The sequence below is a fragment of the Urocitellus parryii genome, chromosome 11 (assembly GCF_045843805.1).
Source record: "Urocitellus parryii isolate mUroPar1 chromosome 11, mUroPar1.hap1, whole genome shotgun sequence".
In the NCBI taxonomy this organism is placed as follows: Eukaryota; Metazoa; Chordata; class Mammalia; order Rodentia; family Sciuridae; genus Urocitellus; species Urocitellus parryii.
In genome coordinates, this window is record NC_135541.1 from 67,798,864 (window position 1) to 67,814,687 (window position 15,824).

General features: G+C 37.4%; 1 non-coding gene across 1 annotated transcript; it reads left to right on the forward strand.

The window, feature by feature from the left end:
- The first annotated feature begins 556 nt into the window (after window positions 1-556).
- Trnaa-ugc (transfer RNA alanine (anticodon UGC)) lies at window positions 557-630 on the forward strand. Its single transcript has one exon. It is a non-coding gene; the product is annotated as a tRNA-Ala (tRNA).
- Window positions 631-15,824: the final 15,194 nt, after the last annotated feature.

Below are 15,824 nucleotides of genomic sequence, written 5' to 3' on the forward strand. Positions count from 1 at the left end.
TTTTAGATTGCATTCTGACTGAATTGCCCATCTCATGCCTCCAATTCTAAACTTCCTTTCTCTAATTTTCACTTCCTTCCCTCCCACTTTCCAATGTCTCCTTTCAAATGTAAATCAGATCTTATCATCCTTCTCCTCCTCCTTAAAACCCTCCATTGACTTTTCATTGCACTTGAAATGAAATGCAAATTTCTTACCAGACTTGCTCTGGGAATGGATCTGACTTCACTTCCCTCTCTGATATTAGCATACACCATTTTCTTCCTCCCTCACTGTTTCTACAACAGCACAGCATTCTTTTTCTTCCTAGAACAAGACTATCCCAGACATGTGGATGACTTAAGCTTCACATTGGTTCCTTCTCAAAGAGGATTTCTCTGATATCCTGTCCAAAAGAGACTCCCTATCTTATTTTACTTCTTTTTCTTTGTTCACAGCACTCTTGGAAATAGTCTTTGTGTTTATTTCTTTATTTGTGCCTCTTCTTAGGTGGGTCTCTTGTCTATGGGGTTGTTTTCTGTCCGGAGGAGATATTATAAACATCAAGATAAGGGCTGGGGATGTAGCTCAGTTGGTAGAGTGTTTGCCTTGCATGCACAAGGCCCTGGGTTTAATCCCCAGCACCACACACACACACACACACACAAAATCAAGACAAAATCTTTGCCTTCCACTTTTGAAAAGAAGTCAGACGAGTAAGAAGGCAAATATAACACCACGCAATCATCTTGAAGCAGTAGTATAGTCATTAAGGTATAGGCTGTGCAGCTAAGCTTATCTATCTGATAGAATACTTAACACCTGGAATGCAGTGAACACTCAAAAAGGAAGAGTTATTATTTATCAAGCTTGTTTTTTTTTTTTTTTTTTCCACATCCTAGCCACCATCATGACTCCAGTCCAACCTGTCGGCATCCCTTTCCTGGAGCATTGAAACAGCCTTGGCTTTAGTTTTATAGCTCTCTAATTCACTCTATATTGCCCATACATTGGTCCATTTCCTGAATCACTTCAGTGGCTTCGCATACCTTGAGATAAAGTCCAACTCATAAGTGTGCTGGTTAGGCCCCTCATGATCTGATCTCTCTGCCTTCTCCCTAGCCTCTTTGACACTCCATTGCATTTCTCACTTGATGATTCAGAAATGCCAAAATTCTCATAGTCTCCTTACCATAACCTATTTCTTTTCTTTATGCCAAAAACTCCTGTGTCAATGCAAGAATATACAGAGGTAAAATGATTCCATTTTGAGAGCTATAACCTCATCAGTCCATCCTTGAAGGGGCTCACTGGGTGGTAACTGTAAGCAGGTGGGGCATGACTGGAGGAACTGAGCCACCAGTTGTGTGTCCTGAAAAAATGCATCTTCTCTCCCCCAACCTCTCTTGCCATTACAGACAAAGCAGCTCTTGTCTAGCACACCTGTCCACTGTGATATTCTGACTCACCTTAGGCCCAGATCAATGGAGTCAGCTGACCATGGAATGAGCCTCTGAAACTGTGAGCCAAAATGAAATTTTCCTTCTATAAATTGTTCATCAGTTATTTTGTTCACAGTGACAAAATATGGACTGACATAATCATGGAATATCCCTTCTCTATATTATACTTGGTTTAAAATTCCCTTATAGTACCCAGCTCTGAGTTTTATCCTCACAATGTAATTCCCAAAGGTAAGGTTGAGATCTCTATAAAATTCTGTGTATACCATCATCATTGCATTGAACACACCACCTTATCATCTGTGTCTGACTACCTGTGTTTCTCATGGGTAGACTTCTTACCATTTTTATATCCTTAGTGACAAGCCTGGCACATTGAAATTTTTTTTGTATTAGTCAATTATTGACATCCTAATACATATCCATATATAATGTTTTACTAGCTACCTGGGTGGCCCTTAGCTCAGTCAAGTTGACACATAACATTAACCATCACGACCAGTAACATAAATGTCCACCCACTCCCCAAATGCCCAACACTCTCTAAAGGAAGACAACAAAATCCAAACAATCAGACAATGTTCAGCATCCTATTTAAAATTATTAGCCAATCTGACAAGCAGGAAGGAACATGTGATTAGGAGAAAATTTAGTCAACAGGCTAGGAGATGGCAGAACTAGCAGATAAGGATATGAAAATGACTATTATACTATATAACCTACTTGAAGGAAAAAAAAGAACACAATGAAAACAGAAATGAAAAACATGACATGAGCAATTAATATTTATAAATGAAAAACATATAAGTCTGAAATGAAAGTTTTCTTAACAGGATTAATGGCAATCGTTAATAGATGCTTCACATAAAATAAAGTCCTCAATAATCTTTATTGAAAAAAAAAATAGAAGAGAACGAAAAGACTGAAACAAAAACTCACCATTCCCAGAGCCTCAGTAATCTATAGGATATGATTCAATTATTTTAAAATTTGTGTAAGAGGATCTTGGTATTTAAAGAGATAATCATCAAAACTCTTCCAAATTTGCTGAAAACTATTAAGCCAGTGCTATTTTGGATCTTCAACATTCTCCAAAGGCCCATGTGTTAAAGTCATGGTCCTCAGCTTGATGCTATCAGGAGGCAGTAGAAATTTTAAGAGGTAGGGCTTTGTGGGAGGTCTTGTGGCTTTTGAGGACATGCTCTTGAAGGGAGTTTGGGACCCTAGCCTCTCCTCTTCCTTTCTTTTTCCCTTTCCACCATGAGATGAGTAGTTTTTCTCTACCATACATGCCCTGCCATGACATGCTGCCTTGCAGGGGCCCCCAAACAACAGAGCAAAGTGACTATGTATTAAGAACTCCAAAACGATGAGTCAGAATATACCTTGTCTTTTTATAAGTACATTGTATTTTGAGTATTTGTTATGATAATAGAAATCTAACACAGATTCCAAGAAGTTCACTACAAACCCAAAGCAGAATGTCCACATAGCCATAGCCACAGATGCACATGTACACACACACAGAGGAAGATGGAGTCAGACTGTGGGAAGCCTGTGAGCCTGACCCTTTCCTGGGATGGGCACTGGAAGTAAGTTCTATATCCTGGGAACCCCTCACCCTGCCCTCAAAAGTGGGCAAAGAAGAATGGTTAGTCATAGTAGATGGAGGAGTAATGATGGTAAGTTCTAGTGCATTTGTAAGCTCTAGATTAACCACTCAAAAACAAACCAAAGAAGTAGAGCTAATAAGAGGTAAAATGGAATGTTAAAAATACTCAATCCATGAGAAGGCAGGAAAGCAGTAACGGAAGAACAGATAACAAGCATTTTTACAATGGCAAGTTGAGCCAGGTGCAGTAGCACAGGCTTGTAATGCCAGCTATTCAGAAGGCCTAGGCAGGAGGATCACAAGTTTAACGCCAGTCCAGGCATCTTAGCAAGACCAGTTTCCAAATAAAAAGAGGAATCTCAGTGGTAGAATGTCCCTTGGTTCAAACCCCAGTTCACGGGAAAAACAAAACAAAACAACAACAAAAAAACCAAAGAGTTACCAGCCAAGTCACTAAAAATTAAATACAAACATCCAGTAACACAGAGAACAATGGAAATCCCAACAACAATGATAACAAAAACAGCAAGTTGGCAATTTGAACTTGACCATATCAATAATTGTATTAAATGTAAATGGTCTGAACACTCCAACTGAAAGACATGAAGAATAAGAATAGATAATGAAAGAACTAATTTCATGCTGTTAACAAAAAAACGATCATTAATATAAAACACAAATAACAAATAGTTTAAAAACAAAAAAGGGAACACTTATGTGATGTATATTCTGAGCATAAAATAAAATAAAAATACTATAGTGGCTATAATTACTGTCAGATGAAAACAGATTTCAGAACAGGGTGTATTACCTAAAATTCCATGATGCTAAAGGAAGCCATCCGTCAAAGACAGGGATAGTTGTGCATATGTAAGCCCTTGATAACAATGCTTCAGAATACACAAAGCAAAGATAAATAAGCTAAAAAGGACAGATATTGATAGAATGAGTGGTCAGACAGTCAGTAAAAATGTAGAAGATTTGAACAATACTAAATAGCTTGACATAATTGACATTTAGAATATGCCAATCAATGTTGGCAGAATACATGCTATTTGAAGTTCATGCAGAGACCACATAGATTATGTTCTAGGTTAAAAAAATGTTTCAATAGATTTTAAATAAAATTGAAATTATTCAGTGCATGTTATCCATGAAGGAACTAAATTTGAAACTAATAACAAATAGATACATGGAAAAAATCCTCAAATATTAGGAAAAAAGCAACATGTTTCTAGACACTCATGGAAGAAAACCACAAGGAAAATTAGAAAATATTTTCAAGTGAAAGAAATTTGAAACCATCGTATATCAAAATCATGGGCTGTAACTGAAGCTTGGGGCAAATTCTGGAGCTTTAATACTTGTATTGGAAAAGTTTAAAATTTGAACATCAATAATCTAATCTCCTATATTAAGAAACTTTTAAGAAGAACAAAGTAAACCCAAAATCAGCAAAAGAAAGTAATAAAAAATACAGAAGAAAGTAATAAAATAGAAAAAGAATAGAGAACCCCATGAAATAAAATATTGTTGCTTTGAAAAAAAATCAATAAAACTGATAAACATAGTTAAACTGATCAAGATATAAAGAAGAGATAAACTACAAATACCCAGAGAGAAGTAGAGAACATTACTAAGGATTCTATAGATATTAAAGCAACAATCAGAGAATATTTTTTTTTGCGATTTTTTTTTTATTGGTTGATCCCAACATTACAAAGCTATTGACATATCATATTTCATACATTAGATTGAAGTGGGTTATGAACTCCCAATTTTACCCCAAATGCAGATTGCAGAATCACGTCGGTTACACATCCACAATTTTACATAATGCCCAATTAGTAATTGTTGTATTCTGCTACCTTTCCTATCCCCTACTATCCCCCCTCCCCTCCCCTCCCATCTTCTCTCTCTACCCCATCTACTGTAATTCATTTCTCTCCTTGTTTATTTTCCCATTCCCCTCACAACCTCTTATATGTAATTTTGTATAGCAATGAGGGTCTCCCTTCATTTCCATGCAATTTCCCTTTTCTCTCCCTTTCCCTCCCATCTCATGTCTCTGTTTAATGTTAATCTTTTCTTCCTGCTCTTCCTCCCTGCTCTGTTCATAGTTGCTCTCATTATATCAAAGAAGACATTTGGTATTTGTTTTTTAGGGATTGACTAGCTTCACTAAGCATAATCTGCTCTAGTGCCATCCATTTCCCTGCAAATTCTATGATTTTGTCATTTTTTATTGCTGCATAGTACTCCATTGTGTATAGATGCCACATTTTTTTATCCATTCATCTATTGAAGGGCATCTGGGTTGGTTCCACAGTCTAGCTATTGTGAATTGTGCTGCTATGAACATTAATGTGGCAGCATCCCTGTAGCATGCTCTTTTAAGGTCTTCAGGGAATAGTCCCAGAAGGGCAATAGCAGAGTCAAATGGTGGTTCCATTCCCAGCTTTCCCAGGAATCTCCATACTGCTTTCCAAATTGGCTGAACCAATTTGCAGTCCCACCAGCAATGTACAAGAGTACCCTTTTCTCCACATCCTCGCCAGCACTTGTTGTTGTTTGACTTCATAGTGGCTGCAAATCTTACTGGAGTGAGATGGTATCTTAGGGTGGTTTTGATTTGCATTTCTCTGACTGCTAGAGATGGTGAGCATTTTTTCATGTACTTGTTGATTGATTGTATATCCTCCTCTGAGAAGTGTCTGTTCAGGTCCTTGGCCCATTTGTTGATTGGGTTATTTGTTATCTAAACAATCAGAGAATATTATTAAAAGTTTTGTGCCAGCAAATATGACACCTTAGATTAAATGGACAAATTCTTTGAAACACACAAATTACTAAAATTGAATAAATTCATCTCATTGCAATTGACATTCGTGACAGTCACACCCATGAAATCATTTGGATACTATTAATTAGTAATGACTGAATGAAATGAACTTTTGAGTATTGGTATCTGTTTGGAATAATCTTGTATTTCTTTTGGGGGGGGGATAGTCAAAGTATGCATTCTTTGGTTTATTTCTACCTCTATCATGATTCTTCATCATTATTTTCCATGACTTACTTTTCTTTGATCTATGCCTAAAGTGTAGCTCCTCTCTAAGATTCTGTCTTGGAATTTCTACTCCCATTCAAAATCCTATCTGGATAATCTTATTTATTCCTAAGACTTCATTACTTCATAAATCCCAAATTTATGACTCAGTCAACTAGAACATCTAAGCACACAACGGGCACCACAAATTCAACATGTCCCAAAGGGAACTGACTCTCTGTCTGGAATCTTCATCTTTGTATTCTCTTCCTCAGTAAATAAATGAATCACTTCCACAATTCTCTAAGTTTTCCAAGCCAGTGAATTGAAAGTTATTCTCCACTTCTAATCTTTCTCATCTTCATCACCAAGTGGTATGGACTCCAACTACTTTTTATTATTACTACCTCAGTTAAGGCCACCATTTCTTGCTTAGATTACCAAAACAGCCTCCTGACTATCCTCTCTTGCACCATTCCCCACCCCTGACCCGTGATCTTCAAATACAGAAATCCTATCATTTTCTTAAGATTCTTTATTACTCTCTTTACCAATACGATGAAAACCAAACTCCAATGGAATGTGCAATATCTCTTCTGACTTGATCCTCTCTTTTTTCTCTCATTCTTATCACCTATTTCTCAACCTTTACATTTCACTTCTTTTCATACTGAACTCACTACTTGGAATTGCATTCTTTTAGGTCCCTGCCCAGGGCCCTCAGGTCCTATGCATAGATGCTATCTCAGCAGAGGAATGCTTCCCCCATTCCATTTTTCCACCTGAATTCTTGTTCTTCAGAACTAGGCTCTCCAAGCATTGTGCCTGCCAAAACCTCATTGGATTTCAGCAATCTGAGCAGTCATCTCTCTTAACTATTCCTGTACTACTTTCTTCGTACAACGTGTATACTCACTGCACTTTGGAAAAATAGTAAAAATAAATAATGACCTTTGGAGAAGCAAAGCCACAACTGGATGACATAGGACCTGGAGAAGAGAAAAGTGAAGGAAAATATTAACACAACACATTGAGATTGGTTCAGTGAAGACTGTCGAGGAAGACACTGGCAACAAAAGTAATTAAAAGGATTTTAACATCAAAGAGAGAAGGGGTGAGGAGAGAAAGGAAGAAGAAAGGAGTAAGAAAGAAAAGAAGAAAAAGATAAACCTCTTTATAGGAGATTCACTGATGAGTGGTGTGATCTCGTTGGAAGAAGAATTGTAAGTTCTAATATTTGATGCACCTTATGCTAAAAATATCTAGTACTTGAAACATAAACAGGGTGAGGAACAAAAATATTCTCTGGACCCAGGGTTTTGGGGATTTTTTTAGCTTTTCCCCTTTAATTTTTGGATGGCTGTAATTTCTGTGATGTCCCTTGAGAAATCCCAACTCTGATGGGTCAAAGTTATTGGAACCAAATGCAGACAATTTGTTGCCAACACCTCAGTCCTTGTCCCTGATGCCAATCCAAAAACAAGCACATGGTTTTGAGAAAAAGGAAAAAGAAGGTTTATTGCTTTGCTATCAAAGGAGAAACACAAGGGGACTCCTGTCCCAAAGGCTACGATTCTGCCCGTTAGCAGGAGCAGGGTGATTAAAGAGGTGATTCTTTAAAATGAGATTAGGGAGAAAAGATCAGGAAGGAGAAGATCAGGGAGAAGAACATTAGCGAGAAGAAGATCAGGAAGGAGGAGATCTGGAAAGACAAAGTGAGGGAAAAGATCGGGGAGGAGAAGGTCAGTGAGAAGAAGGTTGGGAAAAATAAAACAGCCTGAACTGTCAAAGCGACAAGGGATGTAGTCAAAGCATTAAGTGAACCCCTGTTACAGAATCACCACACATCTTCTCACTGCCAGGTCTGGAACTCTGATTTTTCATTGTATCTAGAAAGGTTCAGGCCCCAGTCTGTAAACACAGGCAAGAAGCATCTTTAAGCAGGGAGATGATGTTGGGAGGACCCAGGACTTGCCATTCCCCAGATATGGTACAGAGCACTTAATGGGATTCCGGGGAAGCCCGTACTAAATTGAGCATTTGAGAGCCACAGGGTGTAATTACTTCTATAAAATGCTTGAGTCATTGACCACTGAGAAACTTTTTTACTCAAAGGGTCAAATAAAAATAAAGAATACCTCTGGGTTCAATCTCCTAGACCCCCCAACCAACCGCCCCCAAAAGGTCCAAATAATTTACTTTCTTTTTTTGCTTTACATAGGCAGCTGCTAGGAAGTATTTTGATGCTAAGAACTGAGAATTATGGCATGTGCCAAAAGGATTTGAAAATTGGGATCTAACTTGTGATCTAATTAAACAATAAGACCTGACAAAACAGTCACTAGGGTTCTGTTAATGACTTCCTGGGGCAGTTCAACTTCCAGGGTCAAAGCAGAGCAAGGGCAAGGTCATCTGCCTTTGGCATTATTATTAAAAATAATGCCTCTACTGTTCCTCCCCCACCACTTCTCTCTTTCTCTGTCTCTGTTTGCTAGAAAAAAAAAAAAAAATCATACACTGAAACAGTGACCAGAAAGTCTGATTTGAAAGTCCCAAAACAGCAAGACAAAAAAAAAAAAAAAAAAAAAAGATTCTTAACAATTATCTAAAAATATGCAAGAAAGAAATAGCACACCACAACCCACAGCTCTACCAAATAGAGGCAGAAAGTGAGGCAAAGGAGTTGGACAGCTTGAGAACATACATCGCCACAATGAGTGACATGAAGGAAAAGGCACAGGCAGCAAATAGATAGTCAAACTCCAACTCCCACAGGTGGAAACATCTGCTCACTTTGTGGCCACACCTGTGGGCCCAGCTCAGCTCTGGTTATCAGCATCTCTTACTTTCGGGTGTCCATTTTAGTACTGGTGATTTTTTTTTTTTTTTTAAGAGCCACTGCACTTGTTTAGGTGAAAAATTAGACTACTTCACTGAATAAAAACCTAGTTCTTTAAAAACAGCAGCAACAACAACACTTACTGCCTGGCATCAAAGCTAGATTAAGATAAGTCATAAAAATGTCTCTAATAGAGGCTTTTAGATTATTAAGACTGATTTTGAGTTCTTATTTTCAAAACAATGTTTTAAAATTTTAGATTAATTTTATTTTTTGGGGGGGAGGGGACAAATGTAGTTTTTTTTTTTTTTTCACATTATTCCCCAAGTTAAGTCCTTTGTGAATGATGTGGTAGCTGACTTCAGGCTGAAAATTAGACCTTCTTGCATAGATAAAATAGACAAAATATAAGATGCCTATAAATATGTTCCTTGCACTTTTGGGGACAGTTTTGGTTATGCAATTCAGGAAACCTATTTTCAGACTCTTTTGTTTCAAATAATTTTCAACATTCTTCATTTAAAAAGAAAGGAAATACAGAAGTATCATACCTGTGATAAATTTGACTCAAATATAATTAACTGAAAAAAATTATAAATATATTTTTAAGAAAATAAAGACTTTGATTGTAAAGGGACTCTGTTTGCCAGGCCTCCTCATGCTAAAGATAGAACCTACAAATCTCCCAAGGGAACTTTTCGGAGGAGAAGCTGGGGCCAGCCCCAGACAGGATTTTTTAACTTTCTCTCTTGGGCCTGAGGTGGAGACTAGCATTTCAAGGGATTCTCCTGCACAGTTATTGCTGGTCATAATCTTCAGAAATGCTGGTCTGCCTATTTTGTGTACAGCTTTTCTAATTTCTAAAATTATGATTACATCTGCGAATATGACCAGGGGAGTTTAATTTAAGCAGGTAAAACTGATTCACTCATTTAATCTTCCTCATAAAGATTTATTCACCTTCTTGTCCTCTAAAACACTGAGCCTTCTTTTTAAGTTTTTAATGCAGCAAACATTATCCTACCTGCCCATTTCCTTTGGGATTTCTGCATGGTTTACTCTAATTACTCGCAATGCCAGACCTTGTGTGCTATGAACAACTTCAAAGAAAAAAACTAGAAAAGGAACTGTGTGGTGTTTCCCACCCCCGCTTCCCTTCCTTTCCTTCCATTTTTTCTTTCTTTTTTTCTCTCTCTCTTTTCTTTTTTTTTTTAGAGACATGCCATCAAGGAGACAAGATAGCATTTTGCTCTCATAATGTGATGGACAAATCATATGGATGATCTATTAGGATGATGGATGGTATAAATTTTAATATGAAACATCAACTGTAGTGAATTTCTCCTAGAATGTCTTTGAAAATGAACAGTCTCTGTTTGGTCTGAATTTAATAGTCAGGTCTCTAAATTTAAAACTTCTTGGATATAAAAAATTTGATTGATTTTAATTATGTTCTTTGCAAGAACCATTAAAACCTTTGTTCAAAGTCATTGTTTCGTGAGGAACTACCTGACAATGGAACCCATTTCTTGCCTAGAGGCTAAATAGTATCTTACCCTGGATGTCTATTTACACTATTGTCCTGACTAAATGTTATTTCCCTACTTTCTGTTTTTATTCCATAAAGCCGAATTAACCCAATGAAATTGTTTTTGTCTGGCTCTGTTTTGTTTTGCTACAGACTCTTTATTTTCTTAAAATGTTTTGTTCAAAAGACATTTCTTATGTGTTTACTAAGTGTGAGGATTCACATCCCTTGGCCTTGAAAAGCATGATCCTGTCTTCACAAAATTCCCTGTCTTCTGTGAGTCAGAGACAAAACAATTGGAGTTATAAGATATGATGAATGCTTTGCTAGTTATGTGTATAAAGTGCTTTGGGAGCAAAAATGATGGAGTAACTAACTCATAAGTGTCATTTTATAATTCTAATCAAAATAGGATTTTCATAGAATTATCAAGCTTGAAAGTATGTCACTGGTTAAAATTAGAACTAGTTTGAAAAATCTGACTGTTACTTCCTAGTCATATGACATTTAAAAAATTACTTAACCACCTTGAACTTTGATTGCCTTTTCTATAAAAATACTGATGTTAATCCATACAGTTGTAGAATAGTGAGAATCAGATCCAGTAACTAATTCTATAACTACCACCACTATTATCGATGGGCTTCCATTCTTGAGCTGCCACCAACACCTTATATATGTTATTCAATAAACCTTCATAACGGTCTTCTGAGGTCCGTATCCCATGTGTTCCCATTGTACAGGTGAAGAAATTAAAGTGTCCAAGGTCACAGCCAGTTCTTTGAACCCAGACAGACTTTAGATCTCACCTATAGTCACAATACTGAATTAGTTCAACAGGGCTACCATTCTCCCTTTTTAAATATTATTGTTGTAACTATTACTATTGATGAAAATCAGATATCACCTACTTAGAGCCCTTCTTTTATAAAGAAAGATCAGAGTATTGAGTGTTTAAGACTTGGTGAAGCATAGCAAGTGGCGGGGGGGGGGGAAGAGATTAAGTGTCTTAGAATATTTGTCTGCTATACCAAAATACCAGAGAATGGGAATTTTCTAAAGAACAGGGATTCCTCATGATTCTGGGGAATGAAATTTACGGTCAAGGTGCTGGCAGGTTTGATTGTCTGGTGAGGGTTTCTTTCTTCTTCCAAGATGGCATCTTATTGCTGCATCCTCCTAAAGGGCAGAATGCTGTGTTGTCACATGGCAGAAAGCAGAAGAGCAAGCCAGCCAAACACAGCCTGAAACCTTTTTGACAATGAGTCCTCGTGGCTTAATCATCTCTTCAAGGACCTCCTCCTCCTCCTCCTCCTCCTCCTCCTCCTCCTCCTTCTTTTTAAGTCATTGATGGATCTTATTTTGCTTATTTATATGCAGGGCTGAGAATCAAACACAGTGCCTCACACGTGCCAGGCAAGTGTACTACCACTGAGCCCAGCCCCAGCCAAGGGACTCACTTCTTGACACTATCACATTGGCTGTTGAGTTCCAACACCTAAATTTGGGAGGTGACACACTTAAACCATAACAACTAAGACTTCTGAGTAAATTCAGTATATCATTTGTTCATTTGTTTTTGTATTGAATATTGGTTTTTAAATTATAAAATCATGTTTTGGCCAGAAAAATCAAGGCTGCTTCACATCAATCTTCAGAAACAAATTAATCTGGAATAAACTTCAGGTTTCCCTCTTTCTGGAGGTTGTATCTATGAACATGCAATATCCCAGGCACATTTCATGACTCTGAGATTACTTAAATGTATAGAAAGAAGGATCCTGCCCAGGGCTTAGGGAACCAGGATCCTATTTTCCCTCTCTGTATGCTACAGAATCATAATGTTTCAGAAACTAAGGGACCTGGAACCTCAAATTCATCTAACTCCACATGTCACAGGAGCATAAGGCACGGCTGTATGTGAGAGGACAGAGGCAACACCAAACACCGATTGGTGTGCACAATGCTCTCGAAACAAGAACATGAAAACTAAATCACTACATTTCCTGAATCACCGATAAAAACCTTTATTTTTTTAGGCTTTTTGATTGGACTTATCTAGCAATTCAATGTTCTTTCTATCTCACCCAATGTTTACAGAAAAGAAGCTAAAAAATAGATGTAAACTTCATTGTCATTTAGTAAAGGAGGAAAGCATCTGAAAACTAATTCAGATTAAAATAAATCTTTCATCATTTATGAGGGAATAATATATAGGAATAGTACATGTTTAAGGGCTGGGGTTGTGGCTCGGTGGTAGAGTGCTTACTTAGCATGTGTGAGGAGGCATAAATAAATAAATAAATAAATAAATAAATAAAATTATTACTTAAAAAAAGGATTAATATGTGTTAAGGTGTACAACTTGTCAAATAACCACCATATCAAGTTAACTAACCTTTCTAGACCTCACATGAATATCACTTCATCCCTTCTTTCCTTTTCTCTCCCTTCCCTCCTCTCCCCTCCCCTCTTCTCTCCTTTCCTTCCCTCCCTCCCTCTCACCCAACCTCCCTCCCTACCTTCCTTCCCATCTTTCTCTCTCCCTTTCTTTTCTTCTTTCTTTGTCTCTCTCTCTCTTTCTTCCTGGTGAGATCTCTTAATCTCTACCTCTTAGAATATCTGAAGTGTGCAATATAGTGTAATTAACTAGTTTTCATGTTGCACATTGGTCTTCAGAACCCATTTATTTTTCATAGCTTAAACTTTTTACCCTTTGACCAACACGTCCTTGTTCCTTACTACCCCGGTCACACTTGACAACTACCATTATACTCTGCTTTTACAAGTTTGCCTATTTTAGATTCTATATATGAGTGAGTCATGCAGTATTTTTCTTTCTATGTCTGGCTTATTGCACTTGGCAAAATGTACTTCAGGTTCACTCATGTCATGGATGCATGACTTCCTTCTTTTTTTAAAGGCTGAATAATATTCCATTGCATGTCGATATTTGCTACAATTTCACTACACATTCATCTTTTGACAGATATCTAAGTTGTCTGCATGTCTTTGATATTGTGAACAATGTTGGGGTGAACATGGGGAGGGAGAGGATGTCTCTGAGATCTAGATTTCATTTCCTTTGTGTATATACCCAGAAATGTTATGGGTTATATGGTAGTTCTATTTTTAATTTTTTGAGACATTTCCATGATATTTTACATAGAGGGTTTATCAACTTATCTTTCCACAGAGATTTCAGTCAATGATCCCTTGTTTGGCTCCATCACTTCAGACCTGTAGCAAGACTGGTGGGGAACACAAAAGCTGCTCACCTTTCTCAGCCAAGGAAGTAAACAGAGAGAGAAAGAGGCCTTGTTCTGCCTACCTCTTTCTAGGATTGTCTCAGTGACCTAACTTCTTTCTACTCACTGGGCCCCACCTCTACTTTTTAAGGGTGTTTGTTTGTTTGTTTGTTTGTTTTTATTTAAAAGGATTTAATTTTGTGAAATCACATTAAAACTGGAAAAACAAAATTAGAAACTCTTACAGTTTCCAATAGCATGGCAGGCTGGCAATCAAGGTATGAGCTTTTGAGGGACACTAGATCCAAACAACAGGAACCCACACAGTGTACCGGTGAAGTCTAATTAAATTTTCACAAACAACTCTGCAATCTTATTTCATAGAAATAATCTGAATCTCCAAAAGATGAAATAATTAGTCCAGGGTCTCACATCTTATTTAAGGCACAAGTTGGATCACAACTCAGGTATTTCTGACTCCAAAGATGGCACCCTTTCCATAAAGTTAGATAGCTTCTGGAAGAGACACTGATCTATGATTCTACCTGAAAGAGAAGCAACACGATTAAGGAAGAGAACAAAGTATGGTTGGTTCAGGAATAAAATCCAGATTTCTAAATCGTCTTAGTGACTGGAAAATAGCCTCCATCACTTGGTTTGGAAAGAACAAGCAGTTACAAAGAAGGGAAGAGGCAAAAAGGGCCCACCAAGAGCAATAACAGGTCTTTCAAATCCACGTTTGGAAGAGTCCTGTGGCTGGGTTATGGTGCCTGAATGTCAGTCAGCTTTACATCACTGTGACCAAAATATCCAACCAAAGCAATGTTGAGGAGATTAGTATTTTAGGGCTCACAGTTTCAGTGCTTTTAGTCCATGGTCAGATGACTCCATTGCTCTGGGCCTGAGATGAGATGGAACATCATGGTAGAAGGACAAGGTGGAGGAAAGCTGCTTACTTCATGGTGCAGGAAGCAGAGAGAGGGGAAAGGGCTGCCGGGAAGATGAACCTTTCCAGGATACATCCCCAGTGACCCACGTCCTCCAGCCAGGCCCCACCTGCCTACACTTACCATCTGGGCAGACCATTCAAGCTAGGATGGATAGATGAAATCACAGTGCTCATAATCTAATTTTTGCACCTCTGAAAATTCCTTCCTGCATGAACACAGGGGTTTTGTGGGGCCACCTCATATCCAAACTATAACAATCTTCACCACACACACCTGTACTGATATAATATTCAAATACATGTGGCATCATCAAACTGCCTTTCCTACTTCTGTCCAGAGAGAAAAGAGATGTTCATCTTGCCCTAGGTTGCTGATAGAAATATTTTTTTCACTTCAATTTTTGAGAAACAAAGTCCAATCTATTAAATATATGTCAGTAAAAGAAATTCTAATATTTCATATTTGGATCTGTTGGAAGAGCTTTTTTCGTGTTCTTGGATTAATTAAAAAATTATAGCTCAGATAAGGGAAGATACCATGGTTAACCATTATAAAATGTTGTGAAAATGCTGCAAATGTATCTCATTCTGTCTAGAAATATTTTTAAACTTGAAAGTGCAGAGAGAAAAAAAAATTCACCACAAGTCACCGGCTTTCTACTTTGTGGAACAAAATTAAATTGTATAAAGTATTTCATAAGGAAGGTCTCCTATGGACTCTTTTTATACGATGACTTTTAAAAATCTCCCCCCACCCAATGTCACAATTTTTTTTTTAAACACTAGAAATTCTGTGGAGATGCCAAACGGTCTTTAAGCAAAGAAGAAGTAGAAATCAATGCTAGAATTATTATTTTGAACACCGTATTGACAGCTATAATAAAGTTATAGCAACTAGACCTGGGAATGTAAAGTCAGTTAATGGACTTTATTTAGACAACATCAGATAAGGACATTAGTAATAACTGTTATCTTGATGGATAACCTTAAATTCAAGAAAATGTTTCCCCAAACACAAGTTGTTGTGAATTCCTTTCCCTTTTATCTTACAGTAGGCAGAAGATTGCAACCACCTATTATGAAATAGCATCATAAAATGCAGAGCACAACCACCCTGACGAAAACCACCTCTCTCCTCTGCTGATACAGACAAACTA